Below are 6000 nucleotides of genomic sequence, written 5' to 3'. Positions count from 1 at the left end.
AGAGATTGTACTGTGGTCAGGCACATGCCTTGCATTGTCTATCAGGGGTCTCAAACTCAATTTACCTGGGTGCCGCAGGAAGCAATGTTGGGGTGATCCTTGAGTACAAAGTCAGTAGTAAGCCTTGAACATTGAGGGGTGTGACCCAAACAACTAAAACAAAACAAAACAAAAAAAGATTCCTCTAGGGCAGGGCCACAAAATGTTGTACGGAGGGCGACAAATGGCCTGTGGGCCTCGAGTTTGAGACCCCTGTTTGGATTTGATCCCTGGCATCTTCTATGGTCTGAACTTGCAAGAATTGAGCCTTTAGTGCAGATTCTGGAGCAAGTCCTGAACACCCCTGGGTGGGGTTTCAAGACAAGAAAAAAGAAAAAGAAAATATATTCATAAGAAAGTAACATTTTCCAAAGAAAATTACACATGACCAAAAGGTTTATGAAAATATGATACATATCACTAATTATCATTTGCTATTATAAAATATAAGTGCTAAAATGTTGAGGACTGTAATATTTGTGCATGTTGGCAAGAATATAAACTGCCCTGCCACTATGCAAACTCATATAGCATTTTGTAAAAAATTTTAAAATAGAATTATCAGGTGATCCAGAAATTTAAGTCTCTGAATGAAAAGAATGAAAGAATAAAAAGAAAATAGAATCTTTACAAAATATATATGCATTCCATGCCTTTGCTAATTTTTGAGTGGGAAAACACTCATTAAATTTTGAGTGGGAAATAACTTAAGCATTTACCAAAGATAAAAAAAAAAGATGTGGTTTACATATGAAGGCAAAGCTCAGAGAAAGAAGAAATGTCTGCTATTTGTGACACCCTGGAGGAAATTCAGTTTAAATTTAAGCAAAAATAAGTCCTACAGAGAAACTATTGCTTTGTTTCAGTCATATATGGAAACTCAGAAGTATTGGACTGAATGAAATGAGACTTAAAATCATTGTCATGAGCTTAGAATGCAGGAAGTGGAAAGATGCTGGTCAAAAAGTACAATATTTTGGGTTTGGAGTGGTGGCACAAGTGGTAGGGCATCTGCCTTGCACACAATAGCCTAGGATGGGCCGAGGTTGGATTCCCCCAGCGTCCCATATGGTCCCCCAAGCCAGGAGCGATTTCTGAGTGCATAGCCAGGAGTAATCTTTAAGTGTCACCAGGTGTGCCCACTCAAAAGTACAAAATTTCAATTAAAATTGTGTAAAAATTATGTGTGAAAAAAGAAGAATTAATATGCTTTGTAGAAAAAGTATACATTTGAAAACAGCTAGCCAAAAATTACTGACACAGAATATGTTCTCAAAATTGTTCACTGACTTTGTCTCTTTGCGTTGCAAAATGCTAAATTCTTCCATTTGTAAATTCCTCTTATTTACTATTCTCAAAGTAGGAGAATGGTAAAAACAACCTTCCATCTCTTCAATATAACATACACATGGGTGAATATGTGACTCTAACTAAAGATATAACCTTATTTCAAATATTATATCTTCAAAGTCAGCAAAATAGGGCCAGAGCAATTGTACAGCAAGTACAGCATTTGCCTTGTGTAGAGTCCACATTGGTTAATACTGAGCCCCCCATACGGTCCCCTTGAGGGATCCCTTAATGCAGAGCCAGGAGTAAGCCCTGAGTACAGTCAAGTATGGCCCTGACCCAAAATAAAATCAGTTAAATAAAATTTTTATTCACTAAGTATGGATTATGTCTAGAAGTTATATCTAGAGGCACTTGTTTAATATTTAATTATTTTGTAAAATGACCTCTCTCAAACAATGACTGGACAATGTTAAACTTTGAAACAACAGTTGAGCCAAGCATAAAAACAATTGTACTGTAATCAACTCTAGAATACCAATATGAGGAACACCTGATAGAGAAAGAAAATATGTATCACCCTGACCTTCCTGAACAAATGTCTATTTCGGTTTTTTTCTCAGAAATAATCCCTATTTAATTTAGGTATTTGTATGTCTTGATCTTCTTCAATGCCTTTAACATTGGGTATTATTCCATAACATTTGATTGTCCCCCTCACATTCTGTTTTATATTTAACATTTTACTCTGTTTCAGATATTCTTTCTGAAACTTACTTCAAATGAACAATTCTTGTTTTTCTACATATAACATTGCTGTAGATGACGTAACTTATTTTACCATAAGTGCAAGTAGTATATATAATAGGAAATGACATATATAGAATAGAGTAAAAATTGAATATTGATACTTTATATAGGAGCTGTGTGATCTATTAGGTATATATTTTTATATCTACTATTATTTTCTTACTGCATTTTACTATGCTTATTTGTTTTTTAAATATCTTTTTTTCTTTATTTAAACATCTTGATTACAAATATGATTGTGATTAGGTTTCAGTCATGTAAAGAACACCCCCTTCACCTGTGCAACATTCCCACCACCAATGTCCCAGATCTCCCTCCTCCCCACCCCACCCCCACCTGTACTCTAGACAGGCTTTCCAGTTTCCTCATACATTCACATGATTATGGTAGTTCTCAGTGTAGTTATTTTTATAACTGCACTCACCACTCTTTGTGCTCAGCTTCATGAAGTGAGCTGGAAGTTCCAGCCCTCCTCTCATTGTCTCTGAGGATTGTTGCACAAATGACTTTTATTTTTCTTAAAACCCATAGATGAGTGAGACTATTCTGCATCTCTCTCTCTCTCCCTCTGACTTATTTCACTCAGCATGTGCATCCATGTTTAGGAAAATTTCATGACTTCATCTCTCCTGACGGCTGCATAATATTCCATTGTGTCTATGTACCACAGTTTCTTTAGCCATTCGTCTGTTGAAGGGCATCTTGGTTGTTTCCAGAGCCTGGCTATTGTGATTAGTGCTGCAATAAATATAGGTGTGAGGAAGGGGTTTTTGTATTGTATTCTTGTGTTCTTAGGGTATATCCCTAGGAGTGAAATAGCTGGGTCGAATGGGAGCTCAATATCCAGTTTTTGGAGGAATCTCCCTATTGCTTTCCATAGAGGTTGGACTAGATGGCATTCCCATCAGCAGTGGATAAGAGTTCCTTTCTCTCCACATCTCCGCAGCACTGATTGTTCTCATTCTTTGTGATGTATGCCAATCTCTATGGTGTGAGATGTGATCTCATTGTTGTTTTGATTTGCATCTCCCTGATGATTAGTGATGAGGAGCATTTTTTCATGTGCCTTTTGGCCATTTTTATTTCTTTTTTTATAAAAAGTGTCTGTTCATTTCTTCTCCCATTTTTTTGATGGGATTAGATTTTTTTTCTTGTAAAGTTCTGTCAGTGCCCTGTATATTTTGGATATTAGCCCCTTATCTGATGGCTATTGAGTGAATAGTTTCTCCCACATGGTGGGTAGCTCTTGTATCCTGGGCACTATTTCTTTAAACTGTACTACAAAGCAATAGTTATCAAAACAGCATGGTATTGGAATAAAGAGAGACCCTGAGATCAGTGGAATAGGGTTGAGTTCTCAGACAATGTTCCCCAGACATACAATCACCTAATTTTTGACAAAGGAGCAAGAAATCCTAAGTGGAGCAGGGAAAACCTCTTCAACAAGTGGTGCTGGCAGAACTGGTCTTAGCCACTTGCAAAAAAGCGAACATAGACCCCCCCCCAGTTAACATCATGTACGAAGGTAAAATTTAAATGGATTAAAGACCTTGATATCAGACCTGATACCATAAGGTATATAGAACAACACGCAGGTAAAACACTCCATGACATTAAGACTAAAGTCACATTCAAGGGGGAAACTGTACTTTCCAAACAAGTGGAAGCAGAGATAAACAGATGGGAATACATTAAGCTGAGAAGCTTCTGCACCTCAAAAGAAATTGTTTTAAAATATCTTTAAACACATTGACTACAAACATGATTGTAGTTAGGTTTCAGTCATGTAAAGAACATCCCCCTTCACCAACATTGCCATCACTAATGTCCCAAATCTTCCTCCTACCCACCTTACCCCCATCTATTTCTAATGACACATATGTTGCAAAAGAGCCACAATTCAGGAGGACTAGTTTAGGATTTTTCCAAGTTATGTCATATGTGAGTATATCTATCTTTGTGTTTACCTGTACTTGTGGATATTACCACATAAAAAACATAGTTAAGGTAAAGTAAGACAGAAATAAAGGTAAAAAGTAGGTATGCAGAAACAAGAATATTACATTTTGTACCATTTTAATAATGTACCATTACATTTTGTGAGTGCCATGATCATATACAATTTTGTTGAAAAAACAAAAAAGGGTCAGTATTTTTTTGGGGGGCCACACCCGGTGACGCTAAGGGGTTACTCCTGGCTATGCACTCAGAAGTTGCTCATGGCTTGGGGGACCATATGGGATGCCAGAGGATCGAAGCGCTGGCAAGGCCGACACCCCACCTCTAGCACCACCATGCCGGCCCCATGGGTCAGTAAGTTTTTTTATTTTGATCATAGTGGCTTACATATCTTTCACATTAGTATATTAGATACATATTAACATTGAATCAGGGAAATACCCACCACCAAATTTGTTCTCCCCCCTTCCCCATTCCCTTTCTGCAACCCATATCCCCACCATCACCCCCCAGTCTGCTAGAGTAGGTGGTCCCCTCTTTGTCTAGCTTACTATCAGTGATCATACCTCTGTTTGGTCCTGGTGCCCTCCCTTGTTTCTCCCGCTATTTGAGAGGCTAACCTAGATAAATCAAGTTATGTGGTTTTGTTTGAGGGAAAGAAAGGCAATAGAATGGGGTAAAGATTAAGCAAAATTTTTTAAATAAATAAATAAATAAATAAATAAATAAATAATAAATTTAAAAAAATATGCTGAAAATGGGTGGAGTCCTTCTAGTGGCTATCAGCCTCAGTTTGATAGAGGACATGAAAAAGGTAATTGAAACACCATAACAATACAAAAATAAATGTCAAATTAAATATCCAGTGAGCCCTACAGCAATAAAGAGAAGCACCACACAATAGTCTCGGTTCTGAATTCAAATCATGCCAGAGTGCAAAAAGAAAAAAAGTTAAGATAAAATAATATAAAATAAAAAAGGAGACATTAACTTCAATATCTATCCCAAAATAAAGGCGTCAAAAAACAATCAATCAATAAATATGTATGTGGAAAATGATTATTTTGTGCTTTTTTTCTCCCCCCTTTCTTTTTTTTTCCCCCTGCATAGGCACAGTAATTATTTGGGATATTATAGGGGGAATTCCCTTGGCCTAGGAGATACAGGGTTTCTCCATCCCTGAAGTATACTCTCATGGGATTAACTATAGACTCCTTGCATGATCATTTACTCTCCCCTCGCTGCTTTTGTGGTGTATAGAAGAATTCTGCTTCATCATGGATGGTAAAATAAGTCCTCTGTATCTAGAGATCTTGGTGACTGTGTAGCTCAAGAAATGGAGCTTATGATGAAGTCTTCCTTTGTGGTTCTAGCAGTTCTGCTTCTTCAGTGTCGTTTTAATTCATCTTCTGTAGTTGGTGTTCTTGGTCATTATGTTGCTCCTAGGATGGAGCCTGGGACAGAGTCTTTCGTTATGTTTCTGGAAGAAGGGTCAGTATTTTTAAGTTAAATATCTCATGTTAGATAGTTGATGTATAGAAAACAATGAGCAATTACACTGATAACTGAGGTATCCTAATGGAACCAAGAAATTGTCATTCACTCATATTTAAGTATATTAGAGGCACTTATTAAATTTGAAATGAATTGTATAGGAAGACCTACAGAGGGAATAAAGGTAAAAATACTCATGTGTTGTTCTCTAGAATCTATTTTTGGTTTTACAAATATTTGGGAATGCAAATATTAATGTAAGTTTTCCCCAATGTTTGAATAGACTATCCAATGCATCAGAGTAAATGAGGGCATGTTACATTCTAAAGGGTTTTCAAAGATGAGCTGGTTCTAAAATTACCTTTTAGTGCAATGGTAACTCAAATATAAAGTGTTAAGGAGGATCAT

Source organism: Suncus etruscus, chromosome 3 (assembly GCF_024139225.1).
Source record: "Suncus etruscus isolate mSunEtr1 chromosome 3, mSunEtr1.pri.cur, whole genome shotgun sequence".
NCBI classification, from domain to species: domain Eukaryota; kingdom Metazoa; phylum Chordata; class Mammalia; order Eulipotyphla; family Soricidae; genus Suncus; species Suncus etruscus.
Note: the sequence above shows the minus strand (reverse complement) of the source record.